This window comes from Rana temporaria, chromosome 11 (genome assembly GCF_905171775.1).
Source record: "Rana temporaria chromosome 11, aRanTem1.1, whole genome shotgun sequence".
NCBI lineage: Eukaryota > Metazoa > Chordata > Amphibia > Anura > Ranidae > Rana > Rana temporaria.
In genome coordinates, this window is record NC_053499.1 from 113,578,551 (window position 1) to 113,597,593 (window position 19,043).

At 45.3% G+C, this 19,043-nt stretch overlaps 1 protein-coding gene across 6 annotated transcripts in view; it reads left to right on the top strand.

The window, feature by feature from the left end:
• The first annotated feature begins 9,112 nt into the window (after window positions 1-9,112).
• LOC120917509 (transmembrane protein 272-like) overlaps window positions 9,113-19,043 on the top strand; it is a 165,516-nt gene continuing 155,585 nt past the window's right edge. For 2 of the 6 annotated variants that reach the window (XM_040328848.1, XM_040328851.1), the window contains exon 1: window positions 9,113-9,204. The gene's annotated coding sequence lies outside the window, so the exon portion shown is untranslated. Of the gene's footprint in view, window positions 9,205-9,456; window positions 9,472-9,919; window positions 10,008-19,043 lie in introns of all 6 variants that reach the window. The other 4 variants (XM_040328852.1, XM_040328849.1, XM_040328850.1 and 1 more) reach the window with 4 other exon arrangements.

Here is a 19,043-nt window from a genome sequence, read left to right on the forward strand (position 1 = left end):
CAGATGCTGCCAATGGGATCTTGAAGCTGACAGTCCTGGGTGCCAAGGACAAAATAATTTTTAAAGTGCATCACTAAGACAGGCCCCCTTCTCTACTGCTCCTCCATTGACCAACAGAAGCCTTTAGAACTAGCTTTTCCATCAAACTGTAAACTACCAGTCTGGAAAGGCCTTACATAAACTCCTCTTTAAGGCAGGGCTTGACAAATTTGCTTTGAATCTAGGAGCCAGCTAAAAAAGTTAAGAGACAGTTTTATTTAACTTTTTGCCTACTGGTTACTTTCATCCCCTTCCCACACAGGTCAATTTTCAGCGCTGTCATACTTTGAATGACAATTGCATGGACATGCAACACTTTAACCAAATGATTTTTTTTCCGTTTTTTTGAGACAGATAGAGCTTTCTGCTGGTGGTATTGGTGGTGGTATTCAGCACCAGCCGCCACTGGGCTGCACCGATAGGGGCAACGACGAGGCTGCACCTATAGGGGCATCGACCAGGCTGCCCCGACAGAATACTGATGAAGCTGCACTGATAGGAGCTCTGATGAGACTGCCCTGGTAGGGGCACTGATGAGACTACACTGACAGGATACTGATGAGACGGCACTGACATGATACTAATGAGGCTGCACTGATGGGAGCACCGATGACGCTGCACTGATAAGGAAGCATTGATTGTAAGCTCTAACGATCAGGGCCCTCTGATCCCTCTTGTATTAAATTGTATTGTAACTGTACTGTCTGCCCCCATGTTGTAAAGTCCTGCACAAACTGTTGGCGCTATATAAATCCTGTATTATAATAATAATAATTGATGAGCACTAATAGGTGGCCACACCGGCTGTCCAGGAAGTAGGGGGCTGTCAGGCTGGCCAGACCTGACTCAGAGGAGGGGGGGCTGCAGCGGCCAGGGGGAACTCTGCAAGGTGATGTCCTGCTCGGGGGCCATTGCTGAGCCCATTAAGAGACACTGGGCCAGATTCATGTAGATCAGCGGATCTTTAGATCCGCTAGATCTACGTGTTTTACGATCCGCCGGTGCAATTTAGCGAGGCTAGTGCATGATTCATAAAGCACTTACCTCGCAAATTGCACCGTCGGATCCTAACACCCCCCCGGCAGAATGCAAATTCCGCGGCTAGGGGGAGTGTACAATTTAAATCAGGCGCGTTCCCGCGCCGATTTAACTGCGCATGCGCCGCCGGCGAAAAAGCCCAGTGCGCATGCTCCAAATGACGTCGCTAGGGTGTCATTGTTTTCGGCGGCTAGGTTACTTACGGCCATCCGTATTCCCGACGGACTTACGCAAACAATGTAACAAATTTGAAACTCGACGCGGGAACGTCGGCCATACTTGACATTAGCTACCCCTCATATAGCAGGGGTAGCTATCCGCCGGAAAAAGCCGAACGCAAACGACGTTGAAAAAGAGCGACGGGCGGGCGTACGGACGTGAATCGGCGGTTCTCCTCATTTGCATATGCGACGTGTAAAAAAAAGCCACGACACCTAGCGGCCGGCGGGAGATTACAGCCTAAGATTCGACTGGTGTAAGTCACTTACACCAGTCGGATCTAAGGGAGATCTATGCAGAACTGATTGTTATGAATCAGTCGCATAGCTCCGACCGTGGGATCTCACAGATCCGACCGTCGGCTCTCACAGATACTACGGCGGATCAGGAGATCCGCCGTCGTATCTCTTGATGAATCTGGCCCACTGTTTCCTGCTCCAGTGAGTCTCCCCAGAAAGCTAGATCTAGATGTACACCCAGCAGAAGGGAGGAGAGAGCCACACAGAAGACACTTCCTGCTCTGGGATCTGCTCCACCCCTATCAGCTTCGTTCCTCCCCCAAACCACCCTTCCTACTACCTTACAGCCCTGCATCTGCTCTAACCCATCCTTTACAATCCTGTCCCTCTCCTCCTTTTACCTGGCTTCACAGCGCTTCCCCTCCCCACCATTGACATATGGAAAACATACGCTCCTGCTGGCCACCTGGCAATGGTGCACCCAGCTGTGCCCCCCCCTTTGTTAGCCACTGGGGCTGACAACAGCCCAGGTGCCAGGCCTCATTTTCAAGTCGCAATAGTGACCTGGTGCCTGTGGTTTGTCGAGCTATTCTTTAAGGTGTCCTAGACATCCTGTGCTCCCTTAACCACTTGCCCACCAGGTAAATTCTGGCACTTCTCTCCTTCATGTGAAAATCACAATTTTTTTGCTAGAAAATTAATCAGAACCCCCAAACATTATATATTTTTTTTTAGCAGACATCCTAGGGAATAAAATGGCAGTCATTGCAATACTTTTTGTCACACCGTATTTGCGCAGCGGTCTTACAAGCGCACTTTTTTTGGATAAAAATCACTTTTTTGAATTAAAAAATAAGACAACAATACATTTTGCCCAATTTTTTTATATATTGTGAAAGATAATGTTAAGCCGAGTAAAATGATACCCAACATGTCACGCTTAAAAATTGCGCCCGCTCGTGGCATGGCGTCAAACTTTTACCCTTAAAAATCTCGATAGGCGACGTTTAAAAAATTCTACAGGTTGCATTTTTTGAGTTGCAGAGTAGGTCTAGGGCTAGAATTATTGCTCTCACTCTAACGATCGCGGCGATACCTCACTTGTGTGGTTTGAATACCGTTTTCATATGCGGGCGCTACTCGCGTATGCGTTTGCTTCTGCGCGCGAGCTCGTCGGGACGGGGCGCTTTAAAAAATTTTTTTTTGCTTTTCTTATTTATTTTTATTTAGTTTTATAATTTTTTACACTGAAAAAAAAAAAAAAATTGATCACTTTTATTCCTATTACAAGGAATGTAAACATCCCTTGTAATAGAAAAAAGCATGACAGGTCCTCTTAAATATGAGATCTGGGGTCAAAAAAATTTTTAAAAAAAAAGTCATTTTTTCAAATGACAAAAAAAAAAATGTTTCTTTAAGAGGCTGGGCGGGACTGACGTTTTGACGTCACTTCCGCCCAGCAGAGCTATGAGGACGGGTGAAGGAGATTTCTCCTTCAGTCCCGTCCCCGCTCAGCTGCCGGACACATCCGATCCCCTCCGCCGCTACCGACGGCTCCGGTAAGCGGCGGAGGGCGCGGGAGAGCGGCGGGAGGGGGGGGGGCCCCCTCCCGCCACCGATAACGGCGATCTCGCGGCGAATCCGCCGCGGAGACCGCCGTTATCGTGTACACCACCGCCCCCTGAAAAGATGAATATCTCGGTTGTGGCAGCAGCTGCTGCCGTTATCGAGGTATTCAACTTTAAAAAGAGGACGTCTTTTTGACATGGGGCGGTGGTCAAGAGGTTAAAGACTAAGGGAGCCAATGCACCGCAAGTTTGCAGAGGGCATGAGAAACAGAGTCCTCGGGGGTCTCTGAGAATTACAGTATCTGGAACTGCCTCCTCCCAGCCATGTACTACTCCTAAGGTGTCTGGGGACTAAAAACCCTGTCATTTATGTGCAATCCTACTGAGAATGTTGATGCTTGTCACGGTGGCCTCCATGTTTTAATACTATGAGCATTGATCTAGAACAGCTATGCAAATAAGTACCTCTGACTTTAAACATTCTTGATTTCCATTCTCGCTCTCAATTAGTGTCTCAGACAGGACTAAAACCAGGGGTCACTATAACTACAAGCTAAATTGCTCCATTCAGAGAATTGAATGAGGTGGAGAGGTGGCTCCATTTAGAGAATGTGCTGCAGCTGAACGAATGCAAAGTGTTCTCTGATTGGACTTGGCGTTGGAGTTGGCGAAAGGGTTGCACAGTCTTGAGCAGAAAGTGGTAACATTTAGTGGTGGTAGCAATGACTTTCTGCAGCTACTGAATACTTGCTTTGGCAGGTGGACAAACAGTTTATTTAGTTTGCTTGTTTGCCAAACAGAGAACAGCCAGTACCTCACCCATATTCTCTAACAGAGCCCCAAATACCAATTCTCAATATTCAATAATCCAACAGGGGTTATAATGCTTCCCACTTTATATAAAACGGAAAAGGAAAAGTTCTGTTTCATACTGTCAGGATCACTTAACTGCTCGCTCTTGCTCCTCATTCCAGCATCCGGGTTTTGGCTATTGCCTTCTCCCTGTCTGTGTCCACCTGCAAGGTGATTGATATGGTCAGTTACCTGTTATCAGCAAGCCAAACGCTCTGTCCCTTGTTTGTGATAGAGACAGTGATACCTGCGTTGTTCCTGATCGAGCCCCCCGTTTGTCTTCCCTGTTTTGCTAGTTTGGATTTCTCTGTGTATGACCTGGCTTGGATATTGGACATTTCCCTCAACTCAGCCTGCCTTTTACCTGGACTGTCATAGAACTATGCTCTCTGTCTGCTAACTGCAAATAGTATGTTTGCTTAGTTTGCATCTGCCCTGGCATGGTGGCCAAGCACTATAGCAGTGTGTACAAGTCCTGGGGGCAACCAAGTACTGGTAGGCCTGCTTGCATTAAGGGAACGGAGGCTGCAAAAGGTGAAGCACACAGTAGCTAGCTATAGTGTCTGACCACCTGCATTGGGATAGACTTGACACATACCTGTTGACTTACTATATACATTCATTCTTCATTCTACAAATAAACATGAACAAACATGACAAATGTTTCCCAAAGCACAGCCCGGTTCTTGGTTAAGTTTGCCTCAGACTTCAGAATAAGCAATTGAATTAGAGTTAAGTCACTGCAGAGTCATTTCAGCAGTGCATAAATTGTACCTTGAGCTATTGAGGCCAGTAGACAATATTTTTTTTCAAAAGGCTGTAAATAGATTTGGAAAAAGTGAAAAGGAGCAATTAAAAAGCTTCACCATTGCTCAGTTATGCATCCCTTATATTGCTGCCTCCTTTCTTTTGCACACGTATGACTCTTTCTTCTGTCTGCACCCGTGGCACCTGTGGCACCTTCATCCAATGTTCCCACCCACAGAAAATAAACTTAGAACATTCTTAATTTGTATACCTACTTCCTTTGCGGTTACTTGGCAAGTTTGAGTTAACATTATAAAGAAAATGTATCTTGCATGACATTAGAGCACACCACAGATTTGAAAACCAGATATGTACAAAAGAATATACATTTAGCAAAAAGGGTAGAAAGTCAAAAAGCAATATACTGCAAGATAGTCATAATTTAGTAATATTGTTGCTGTGGTGGTTTAATTCTCTTTCTACTTATATAATGCTTGACATTTGATTGTATCGCTTCATGCACACAGCCATGCAGGGGCCATACAGCATGTGTAGCCTGCGTAATTACTCTCTTTTGACCCTAAGCCACCCATTGAGATGAATTAGAAGATGTGTCTGTATGCAACTGTACTCCAGGGATTGCATAAAGCCCCTGCATCCGCACAGACATATGCTCTATTATTTTTTTGTTCATATTTTTATATTTGTTTTCACCAATTATTAATTTATTATTGATATGTATTATTATTTTTTTAAATTTTCATTATAATCACCATTCATTTACCGTATTTATCGCGGTATAACGCGCTCTGGCGTATACCGCGCACCCCCAAAGTGGCCCCCAATCCTGTGGGAAAAAAAGATTTTTTGTTTTTTTGTACTTACAGTTTTGATGTCTTGCGCGGCGTCCATCTGCGGCCTCGTCGGGTCCGGCGTCCTTCTGCGGCTTCGGGTGTCCTCTTCGGCGGGTCCGGCGTCCGTCTTCGGCGGGTCGGGCGTCCATCTTCGGCGGGTCGGGTGTCCATCTTCGGCGGGTCCGGTGTCCATCTTCGGCGGGTCCGGTGTCCATCTTCGGCGGGTCCGGCGTCCTTCGGCGGCGTCCTCCCGCTCGTTTCCCGCCACAACTTTGAATACTGCGCCCGCATATAGCGAGCGCAGTACACTCGTGAATCTTCGGGCAGGCTCGGGCATCTCTCGCACTGACGTCCTGTACGCTCAGGACGTCAGGACGTCAGTACGAGAGGCGCCGAGACTGCCCGAAGATTCACAAGTGTACTGCGCTCGCTATATGCGGGCGCAGTATTCAAACTCATGGCGGGAAAGCGGGTATCGGCGTATATCGCGCACCCACGATTTTGCCCTGATTTTCAGGGCAAAATAGTGCGCTGTATACGCCGATAAATACGGTATATCATATTTGTTCTTACATTTTATTTTAATTATAATTGTTGGTCATCATGAGCAATATTTGTTATATATTTATTTGTGCTCACCCAATTTATTGATTACATTTTTGTATACATCAGCTTACTATTAGATTTTATTTGTTAATCAAGTAGATTCATATGCATTCTGTACCTTTCATTTTAATACAGGGTCGAGTGAGGTGTTAACATCACATTCATGCTTGTCATCTCGACCCCTCCTCATTCCCCTTAATCTACTTAAAAACCATTGTTGGCGCTTCCTCTGTGACTTTGAAAAAGCGCAGAGCTTGCGGTCCGCCACGACATCCAGTGCGCCCGGCTCTATTCAGCTTGTTCGGCGCTCCAGGTCCTATCCTCCAGCGGTGGACATCATACCACACTGCTTGCGGTTCAGTGGGGTCCACACCCACGACCAGTTACAGAGTCGTCCGCTTGTCACAAGGGTACTCCGGTGTACTCCTTTCTGGGCATCAGTGGCATCTGACCGCCAGCTGGAGTTGAAGGGTTGTGACTTGGCCATCTCTCACTGATCACCGGGCGTCCATCGTCATCCACATGGATAATCACATTCCTTTCCATGGTTAACCTGCAAGCTGATCGGTTGATGTTGACCCTTCCCCACCCGTATGTTATAGTGGTAACATTTTTTATAACAATTTTTTTATTCAGTATCTATATTGGCTACATGCTTCCATGACTGCCTTTGCAACATCTGCAATCTCTTATTTACAGTTGCTTTTAAATTTTTAGAAGTGCAATAAAATTAACTTTTTACTTAGCCAAATGTCAACAAGTATTAATGCCTTAACCATCGAGTGTTGCTTCTTTGTTTTTGTCTCTTGTTATCTATCCCTCCAGTGGTTGGCAGCTGCACGGGGTTTTAGCCCATCTTACATCTCTCAGGGTTTGTATACCAACGTATACGGCAGACAGTTTTTAACGCTCAAGGAACTTTGTGTGTATGTAGCACTACCCCCAAAAAAGCTGCTGGTTTGATTTGGGTGGCACGTTACCTCTGTTTCTCCACCGTCTAGGGTAATGGATGAGAGCTATAATAAAGTCAATGTCCACACTGTAGGTATCTTTTCTTGTGCTTTATTACCCAATGGGGTAAAAATGGTAAAAGTGGTAATAGGTAAGATGATAGAAGAAGTGGTAGGTAATGGATTCAGGCACATAACAGTATTTCGGGAAACAGTCCTGCTTCAAACGACAACTTGCGTCGCCACTCTAGCCAGAGTGGGTATATTACATCTGGATAGGCCGCTCTCACCGGTCTAGCAGCCAGAGTGTCACTTGGAACTTTAGCAAAGTCTTTGCCACAGACCTTCCCAAAGGGCAGAAATGTCTTTGGTCCAAAATCCTTCTGAACACTGGATTAAGCACCCAGATCTCCTCTGAACAGCTCGAGTAATTTTTAAATACTGATAGGCGACCTTCATCCAGCCTCTCAGAAATTATGTGTCCTTCGATGAAGCATTAGGCCTCTCTTGAGACACCAGCCTCGTGCTCGGTATCTCCCAGACAGGTTCTCCATCAATCGGCTTCCTCCCTCGGGATGGACAGCACCGGACAACTCTGCAGCCGCAGACTCAGTCTACACACTGAGCCTACAAGGTAGATCATTTTCTCCGGACCAACGTAGTCCCGGAGCCAGGAACACTTAACACACACCCCCCGGCCAGGAGAGCCACACACAGGGGTGGTGAGATGACTGCACAGGCGGATGGCGGCAAAGATGACCCCCAAACCAATGGCGTCTGCCCCCTAAATACCTCTCCCCAGCATGCACAGCGAGGCGACCAACCCTCCTGATTGGCTGCCGAGGAGTTGTCTGGGGGTGTGAGGTTCCCCAGACAACGATAGTGGACACAGTACAGCCAGAGCTGGAGCAGAGGCCCTAAATTTAGCCAAATAAACATGGTTAGAGGCAACTTACTCTCTGACCCCCTCTAAATTTACAGCAGCACCTACTATGAAAGTAGCCAGGCGCTACACATATATGCTCTGGAGGCCACTATCTTTTAATATCTTGCATGTGGGCAGATGTAAATCAGGTCTCTGCCTGGTTTTTAGGACCTGGCAGAGACCTACAGCCAGGGGAGAACTGACCATTGAGGCACTCGGGCACTGCCCGAGAGGCCCCCATCAGGGTTGCCAGGCTCAGTAAAACCAGGGACAGTATGTAAAAATCTGTGTTTTTTTTTTTACATCTGTCCCTGATATGTCCAAAACCGACATGCTTTTGATGGGAAAATCCCGAGATTTTAGCTGCCCCGCCTCTGTACTGCTTCCTGGCTTGGTGGCCATCTGTAAGCCCGGGGGCCCCATAATCTTCTATTGCCGGGGGCCCCATGAGTTGTCAGTCCGCCCCTGCCTACAGCACATCTGCACATGTGCAGTGCATTTCCACACGTGTGCACATTTGCACACATGCAATTTGTGGTGCTTTGCGGCTTGTTTGAGCATGTCTGGAAATTCCCAATGCATGCACAGATGTGCCATAGGTCTCTGCCATATCCTAAAGACCTAAAGTACATCAGCGCATGCACAAAAATGCACTTAAAATTTGGGGGATCTCAGGAGGCATCAGGGAATTTCCCTTAGGGATAAAAAAAAAGTATTTTAAATCAGAACAACAAAATTCTGGCATAAGCTTCAGAGCAGTTAAAAAAAGGTGGAAAACATTTTTGTTCAAAAGGGAACAACACCCAATTCTTTAAGAGGTGGGGGATAAGGAAAGCTAAAGTTCACCTTCAAATAGTGAACATTGTTAGGAAAAAAAATGCATTGGCAGCTGAATTCCTTGCACGCCCTGAATGCCTTGCTAATCCTTGTAAAAAATGTTTTTCTTTTGTTTTATTTACTCCCATTCAAAACATGTGAAAGGGTGCAGGAACACATCACAATCTCTCTTTAGTTCCAGTTTTTGTTTTAGTTCAAGTCAGTGGGAAGGAGGTTCTTGGGATGGGCCAAAGCTATTTAAAAAAAAAAAAAAAAAAAACACAAAGGAAGTAGTGAACAACTCAGGAAGCAGAAAAACAACTCGTACAACTAGTACTCGTACAGCAAAATGTAAGTAGCAAAGATGGTTATTCTTTACAGACATAACAGGAATAATCCAATAGACAGACAGCATGAAAGCATCTACTCTACACTGGGTTATATAGAATCAGTATGTTCTATTAATAACATGCTAATCTTCACAGAGAGAAAGGCAGTCCAAGAAATAAATTACACAATATAATATAGAAGTACCACTGGACAGTGACATCAGAAGGACGACTAATTCATAATAATCACATTGGGGCATTTATGTTTCCCTAGGGACCATTCACCAAAGTCTAATGCCGCATACACACCATCACTTTATGTGATGAAAAAAAACGACACTTTCTGTGAAGTAAAAAATGACGTTTTTGAAACTTCAATTTTCAAAGACGAAGTTGCCTACACACCATCGTTTTTCTCACAATGTTCTTGCAAGTGAGGTTACGTTCCACCACGTTTTACCATTGAAGCTTGCTTCATAAGTAGCTTCTGGGCATGCGTGGATGAAAAAACGTCTTAGAAAACGACGTTTTTTGCTACACACGGTCAATTTCTGTGAAGTAAAAAGTGCACTTTTGAAAAACGACACATAAAATTGAAGCATGCTTCAATTTTTTTTGGTCGTTTTTTTACAAGACATAAAACGACGTTTTCCCCCACACACAGTCAATTAAAGTGACGTTTTTAAAAACGTAATTTTTTTTCATCACATAAAGTGATGGTGTGTACGCGGCATTAGGAAAAAGAGAGCTGCCAGTCTACTACCATTTCAATTTCATTCATTTTAAATAGTCGTGGTTTTACAGGAGACTTATCATTAACCTAAGGTAATTTATAGCACTTTAATGAAACATACTGTATATAAGAAAGCTGTAGTCAAGAGACTAAAGAAATTCAAAAGTAAACAAAAATAACAAAACTTTGTTTGTAATAGTAAACATGTAAACACTAATTCCAAGGTTTTAAGTAGTTAAAGGAATTGTAAAGGTTCGTTTTTTATTTTCTAAATAGGTTCCTTTAACCACTTGAGCCCCGGACCATTTTGATGCTAAAGGACCAGGCCACTTTTTGCAATTCGGCAGTGCGTCGCTTTAACTCACAATTGCGCGGTCGTGCGACGTGGCTCCCAAACAAATAGAGCTTTCTTTTGGTGGTATTTTATCACCTCTGCGGTTTTTATTTTTTGCGCTATAAGCAAAAATAGAACGACAATTTTTTTTTACTTTTTGCTATTATAAATATCCCCCAAAAATATATACCAGTAAAAAAAAAATGTTTTCCTCAGTTTAGGCCAATACGTATTCTTCCACATATTTTTGGTAAAAAAATTGCAATAAGCGTTTATTGATTGGTTTGCGCACAAGTTATAGCGTCTACAAAATAGGGGATAGTTTTATGGCATTTTTATTAATAATTTTTTTTTACTAGTAATGGCGGCAATCATCGATTTTTATTGTGACTGCGACATTATGGCGGACACATCGGACACTTTTGACACCATTTTGGGACCATTGTCATTTTTACAGCTATAAAAATGCACTGATTACTGTAAAAATGTCACTGGCAGTGAAGGGGTTAACCTGTAGGGGGTGCTGCAGGGGTTAAATGTTCCCTAGAAAGTGATTCTTACTGTGTGAGCGCATGGATTGGCGTACAGTATGTCACTGATCCTCGTTCCCTATGACAAGTAACAGATGATAATTGACACTCTCATAACCGCTTTAAATGGTTAAGCTGGTGCATTTCCCTTGTAAATGTTTTTTTTCTTTGTCTGAATTTCTCACTTCCTGTTTCTCCTCAGTTAGTTTGCCCCCATGTTCTGGCTGGGTGTTAGTTAGCCAGAACAGCTTACTGAGGAGGAACAGGAAGTGAGAAATTCAGACAAAGAAAGCAAAGAAAAAAAAACATTTAGAAGGAAAATCGAAGGAAAAGGTAAGTGAACCCAATGCACTAGCTTAAAGGAACCAATTTATGGAAAAAATAAAAAAACCTTTACAACCCCTTTTAAGGTGACATTACCTATGCAACGAATTATTCTGCACAGTACAGAAATGGTGGAAGAACACAACATATGAAAACTTTAGGTGATGAAGTTGTCCCATACAATATATAATGTGTTACGACAACAGGCAGGTAAAAATCGCCTGGTTGTGTCCAGGGTGGCAAATATGTGTGTCCTAGATTCAGGCTCTATGCAGATTTTGTACTACTAGGGGGGAGTGCTGAGTCCTGCAGGGATAGAGTTAATGAGCCCAGCTGAAGTACGTTTGCTCATTCATAGTTGCCAACATTGTAAAAAAAATTATAGGGACACTTTTTTGGCTGTAGGTGGAGTCTTATTATCATTAGGGGACGGGGCATGCGTTTGTAGACGTGACATAGCAAAAAAAGAAAAATGTGGCGAACTACGCTAATCCAGAATCAGTGGGACCCCTGTGCGTGTCACCTACCACCAGATGCCATTAGGTGCCCCCAGCAGAGTCCGTCCTTACATCAGGCGCCCCTAGCAGAGTCCCTCCCTACATCAGGTGCCCCCAACAGAGTCCCTCCCTACATCAGGTGCCCCCAACAGAGTCCCTCCCTACATCAGGTGCCCCCAACAGAGTCCCTCCCTACATCAGGTGCCCCCCGGAGCGGAGCCCTCCTTTACATCTGTGTCCCCAGCAGCGGAGCCCTCATTTACATCTGGTTCCCCCGGCATCGGAGCCCTCCTTTACATCTGGTTCCCCCGGCAGCGGAGCCCTCATTTACATCTGGTTCCCCCGGCAGCGGAGCCCTCATTTACATCTGGTGTCCCCGGCAGCGGAGCACTCCTTTACATCTGGTGTCCCTGGCAGCGGAGCCCTTCTTTACATCTGGTGTCCCTGGCAGCGGAGCCCTCCTTACATATCTGTGGCCCCCAGCAACACACCCCTCCTTACTTCAGTGTCCCCAGCAGCTGGCAGCAGTGGAGCCCTCCTTACAGAGCGATATGTGTCCCCCAGCAACAGAGCCTTCCTTACATCAATAGAAATGTGAAAATAATGCGCTTACCAAATACAATAAAAAAGAAAGAAAGAAAGAGCAGCAAACTCAAAAATGTTATACAAACATAAATATCATAAGCAAAAAAGGGGAGTTGCTTTTGAAGAGTGAATATGCCTTAACAAGGTCATGTAGAAATAGGTGAAAGGACCATAAACATGAATGAAAATTAGTCCAATTAGTGACACAGTAAAAAGTCCAACAATGTATCAAATCTGTGTAGTATGAATACTGCTGCAAAGGTGAAAAAGTCTGGAACCACCACTCAATAGAAATGCTGACCCCTACCAGAATGTAAGATCCTGACGGATCAGAAAGTGCAGAAATAGCCAAATCACATGAATTGCAATGAAGCCTGCCTCTTGATACGATCTTCCAAGAAGTCACCAATCCACCAAAATTAAGAAGTTTAAAATCAGCATATGCAAAAGCCGGCCGGCATGTCAGAACGGATTCGTCCTCAGCGTGCGGTGACGTCAGCACGTCGCCTCCCGGTGACGTCACCGCACGCTGAGGCCCCCAGCAGCGCGGCATCTACAGTTCCCGGCAGTTCTTGGCTTTCTCACGTGTGTGTGTGTTCAGTGGAGAGGAGAGAAGCTGATTGGCTGCCCCTCCCCTCTCCACTGAACACATGGGGAAATAATCCTCGAGGCGGTGGCAGCGGCCATCTTTTTGTAGTCCGCTGGCCGTTTTTCCTAAAACATTCCCGATTTTCCCGAGACAAAGGCAAAATCCCAGGAAATTAATCGGAATGAGGGTCCCAAAATTGGGATTTTCTCTGGAAAAATCGGGACTGTTGGCAAGTATGCTCACTAAGACCTCTACAAAAACTCCCAGAATGCTTAGGGGGCCCGGGGTGCTCCATTCTGGAAACAGTTTTGTGCCTGTTTAGACTGGGGAATGTGATACCTGTCTGTGCGGTGAGACAACGCCTGTGTGGCAAGCCTCTTTAACAGGGAGATATAGGTGCTGGGGGCAGCACAAGGCTGCACCTAGATGATAGCCAGGGAACCTGTGTATGTAGTAAGTGGCCAAGTTGGCAAGGATTTGTTTTGGTGTTTTTGACCATTGTATATAGTGTAAATAAACAGCACCTTTGTTTTTTCACCTTCTCTGCTGTTCGCTGTGCCAAATTGTGTAGTGAACTCTTTTAGGGGTCACACACACCCGTTGCTGAGCTAACCCCCTCACAGTGTATACACACCTAAACACCTGTTTATTTTAAGCTTGTGTCCCCAGCAGTGGAGCCCTCCTTTACATCTGGTGTCCCCGGCAGCGGAGCCCTCCTTTACATCTGGTGTCCCCGGCAGCGGAGCCCTCCTTTACATCTGGTGTCCCCGGCAGCGGAGCCCTCCTTTACATCTGGTGTCCCCGGCAGCGGAGCCCTCCTTTACATCTGGTGTCCCCGGCAGCAGAGCCCTCCTTTACATCTGGTGTCCCCGGCAGCAGAGCCCTCCTTTACATCTGGTGTCCCTGGCACCAGATGTAAAAAAGGTCTCTTAACCGCTTAAGCCCCGGACCATTTTGCAGCTAAATGCCCAGGCCAGGTTTTGCGATTCGGGACTGCGTCGATTTAACAGACAATTGCGCGGTCGTGCGACGTGGCTCCCAAACAAAATTGGCGTCCTTTTTTTCCCACAAATAGAGCTTTCTTTTGGTGGTATTTGATCACCTCTGCGGTTTTTATTTTTTGCGCTATAAACAAAAATAGAGCGACAATTCTTCAAATCCGGGGAGCGATCGCGCCGTCGTCCCGGATTGCTCCACGAGGGATCCCGCCCGCCGCACGCAGCGGAGGGGGTCCCGATCGGACCCCCCACCCGCTAGAAGGCAAGGGCGTATATATACGCCCTTCTGCCTGTCCGTGCCATTGTGCGGACGTATATAGGCGTGCGGCGGGCGTTAAGTGGTTAACTATGAACATCAGTAAATTTTTTACGTCCCTATATACAGTTATAAAAAAATATTTTTAAAAAAATATAAAAAATAAGCATATATAATTTTTTTTTACAATTAAGCATAAGTAAAAAAAACATGATTAAAAAAAACATAATACCACCAAAAAAGGAAGACATTTTTTCAGACATTAAAAGACATACAAAAAATCATGGGGCCAGATTCAGATAGGAGATACGACGGCGTATCTCCTGATACGCCGTCGTATCTCCAAGGCCGGCCGGTCTAGAATCAGTTACGCATAGATATCCCTAAGATCCGACAGGTGTAAGTGACTTACACCATCGGATCTTAGGCTGCAATTCCAGGCCGGCCGCTAGGTGGCGCTTCCGTGTCTTTTACGCGTCGAATATGCTAATGAGCATTTACGCTGATTCAGAAATGAACGACCGCCCGGCGTTTTTTTTTTACGACGTTTGCGTTCGGCTTTTTCCGGCGGAAAGTTACCCCTGCTATAGCAGGGGTAAGTGCGGTGTATCCTATGTTAAGTATGGCCGTCGTTCCCGCGCCGAGTTTTGAATTTTTTACATCGTTTGCGTAAGTCGTTCGCGAATACGGCCGGACGTAATTTACGTAAACGTCGAAACCAATGACGTCCTTGCGACGTCATTTGGAGCAATGCACGCTGGGAACATTTCTGGACGGCGCATGCGTGTCTGATCGGCGCGGGGACATGCCTGATTTGAATAGTACACTCCCCCTAGCCGCGGAATTTGAATTCCACCGGGGGATTTACGATACGCCGCCGCAAGTTTTGAGGTAAGTGCTTTCTGAAGCACTCGCCTCAAAAACTTGCGGCGGGGGATCGTAAATCAGATAGGTCTAAAGATCCGCTAACCTATCTGAATCCGGCCCATGGAGTCTATAGCCGAAGTCCATTAAAATCAGTTATGAATATTTGTATGTATTAATATGAATGTGCATAAGTGAATAATAAATAAATAAACAAATATATAAATGTCCCAATGGGAACTGTATGGAAAACTCATTACAATATATCAAACAAAACCAAAAAAAATTCCCAGCTCAACTTACCGACCAGCCTACAAACAGCCAAATTATCCTGTCTAACAGTATGCGTTAAAAACAGGGGTTTAGTGTGCACACATTTGCAAATACATGTGTAAGCTGCAGAGTAGGGATGAGCCGAACACCCCCCCCCCCCCCGTTCGGTTCGCACCAGAACCTTCGAACGGACCGACCATTTGCGCAAACATTTAGAACCCCTTGGACGTCTATGGGACGCAAACGTTCGAATTCAAAAGTGCTCATTTTAAAGCGCTCATTTTAAAGCCTAAAATGCAAGTTATTGTCGGAAAACGGGTTTGAGAACCCGGGTCTTGCCCCAGGGAACATGTATCAATGGAAAAAAAAGTTTTAAAAACGGTCTTTTTTCTGGAGCAGTGATTTTAATGATGCTTGAAGTGAAAAAACAATAAAATGGAAAAATTCCTTTAAATATCGTACCTGCTGGGTGTCTATAGTATGCCTGTGAAGTGGCACGTGTTTAGAACTATCCCTGCACAAAATGAGATTACTATAAGAAAAAAGTAATTTAAAACTGCTTGCGGCTTTAATGTAATGTGTAAAGGAGGAAAAATGGGGTAGGGGAATCTGCGCTTAGTGAACAAATAATAAATATAGTGATGCTGATGAACAATTAAGAATAGGTCCTGAGAGGGACGTCCTGCTGCTAAACACTACAACTTAGATACGAAGTGTAAAGAAATATGTGAAAAAAACAGTGTTGTGCTGGACAACAAATACCCTATAAATAAATATATAAAGCAGCGAGTATAACCAATGTTAAACTAAGAGTGATGTGAATCATTTAGAACATTAATTCAAAAATGCAATGTGCAAAAAATGTGAAAACAGAAAAATTACTGTTACTTCTGTGCCAAACAATGTAGCACTGTACAGCAGGTATCCAATAAATTAATATATGAATCAACCAATGTTGTGAACAAATCAAATGAATATAAAAAATAAGAATAAAGTGACTGATTCAGCACATAAAGTGCAAATCGAAACAATAAAGTCCACAGAAGAGGCTAGGAGTATTTAACCCCTTCCAGTTCAAGTGATGAAAAGATGAAAGCGGTGAAAATCCAATGTAGAAGTCCACAGGTGAAGAGAAGGAAAAATCAAACGTCAGTGGCCCAACACCAGTGAGAATAAAGGCTTACCGGTAAGCCTGTTACTTATCCCTTTCAGGATGAGTCCAAACAGGCAGAGTAGGAGATTATGATCCCTTGAAGTGTTAGAAGCAAGTCGGCGTCTCTCCACAGGTGAAGTGGTAGAATCCTCAGCTCCTCGTAGGGTTAATCCGTGCTTCCAGGTGGAACTCGTATAGGTGTATATTAGCGTGTGTAAGACAACAGCCCACTCCAACAGATTCAGAGGAGGAATTGAATGAAAAGAGACCCTATGCAGGAGCAGGAGCAACACAACAATGACCAGTGGATGGCAGGCAGAATGTCTGGTCCCTGCAATATGGATGAAAATCATTGAGAAAAATAGCATGGGTTTCCTCCCACTCCCCCCAGGTCATTACAAGCCCCTTTGGCCCTATATACTTTGAATAGCAGTATACAGGCGATGCAAACAAGACAGGGACTGTAGGTTTGTTGTTAAGTAGAATCGGTTTGTAATTTTGAACTGGTACTTTTTTAAATTGTAGCTCCAGCCATAAAATCTATTTTTAAGCTTTTCTGAAAACATAGAGAAGGGTTATCACCCCTGTAACATGTGTTTTGCTGTCTGTGTGCATCTATTCAGAATATTGCAATTCACTTTCTGTCCCAATGACAAATGATTTTTTGAAAATGTGTTTTTTTTTGAGAAGCAAGGATTGGTGATAAAGCATCAGTGGACAGGAGACACCTCTTACAGAAGAGAATTTCCCTTCCTAGGGGTAGATTTCCTCTCACTTCCTGTTTTCTCCTTCCGTTTTGCAAGTAGGAGTCGTTTGTAAGTTGGATGTTTGAAAGTAGGGGCCTGCCGTTTATACTCTGCATAAATTTGGGCCCTAGGTGTTGGTGTTGCCACAACACTGTAAGCCCTCACAAGTTAGTCTTGGTGGGCGCTGGAACGCCCTGCTGTGTGAACTATTATATCAAGAACTGTAATTACATGCCATTGTTGAACAGTGGTAGAAAGATTGGGCCTTTGGTGCTGGCGCTGTTGCCACAACACTTTAAGTCCTCACAGTTACTCTTGGTGGGCACAGGAATGGGCCCTGCTGTGAAATATTAGATCAAGAATTGTAATTACATGCCCCTGAACAGGGGCAGAAAAATTGGGCCTTTGGTGGTGGTGCTGGTGCCACAACACTGCAACCCCTCACAGATCCTCTAGTTGGAGCACAGGAATGAGCCCGCTGCAAAGTATTGCATCAAAAATTGTAATTACACGCCCCTGTTAAACAGGGGCAGAAAAATTGGGCCTTAGCCACTGGTGGCGGTGCCCAGAACCAAAAATGTTATTACAAGCTATCAGCATGATCATTGAGGAGGAAAAGGATAGTCACTCAGCATAACAGGATAGTCACTCAGCAAAAAAATTATTCAGTTACATTAGCATCAGGTGCTTGGTAGCTGGTGGTGATCCAAGCCTGATTCATTTTTATGAAGGTCAGTCAATCGACCGAGTTGGTGGAGAGGCGCACCCTGTGATCGGTTACAAAGCCTCCAGCAGCACTGAAAGAACGCTGGATGCAGGACAAGCCAGTAGCTCAATTGCGTACTGTGCAAGCTCTGGCCAGTGATCCATCCTCAAGACCCAGTAAGCCAAAGAATTTTCGGTGGGAAAGGTGTCCAAGTCTGATCTTGGATCCTAGGTATTCCCGCACCATGTAAAACAGACGCTGGCGATGGTTGCTGGAACCGTTCATACCTTGGGGCTGCGGAATAAAAAAAAATTGTCTGAACGCATTGGTCAGACGGCCACCTTCTCCACCGCTCCTTCTGTGACTGACCGAAGCCTCAGCAACACGTTGTCCAGGACCAGGATTTTGTAACCTCCCAGTATCTGGGAACGCGTTGCACAGACCTTTCTGCAAGGCCTCCCGAAGATGTTTCATCTTCTGCTCCCTCTGTACTGGCAAGATAAGATCCGCAACTTTACTCTTGTAACGTGGATCAAGGAGGGTTGCCAGCCAGTAATGATCCCTCTCCTTGATGGCACGAATACAAGGATCCTTCCGCAGGCTTTGCAGGATCAGAGAGGCCATACAACGTAGGTTTGCTGAGGCATTCGGTGCGGAGTCCTCTGGGTCACTGAGGACAACATGATCTGCAGCCACCTCGTCCAAGCCACGTACAAGTCCATGGGTTCCTTGGGACTGGAATTGATCCCTTGAAGACTGCTGCTGATGCTGAGTTCTAGGCTCCACCTCCATGCTGACACAATCCTCCTCCTCCTCTTCCTGTGTGATAGGCGGGCAAGCAGGAACACTGTCTGGATAAAGGGGGCCTTGAGAGGTAAGGAAGTTCCTCTGCCTCATGGGCCCTGTCCATTATTCCACGCAGCGTGTGCTCCAACAGGTGAATAAGAGGGACAGTCTCACTGATGCATGCACTGTTACTGCTCACCATCCTCGTGGCCTCCTCAAATGGTTACAGGACAGTGCATGCATCCCTGATCATGGCCCACTGGCGCGGGAAAAAAAACAAGCTCCCCTGACCCAGTTCTGCTGCTATATTGGCACAGATACTCATTGATGGCCCTCTGCTGCGTGTGCAGCCGCTGCAGCATGGCCAACATAGAGTTCCACCTGGTGGGCATGTCACAGATTAGGCGGTTTTTGGGCAGGTTGTATTCCTTTTGGAGGTCTGCCAGCCGAGCACTGGCATTATATGACCGTCGGAAATGCACACAGA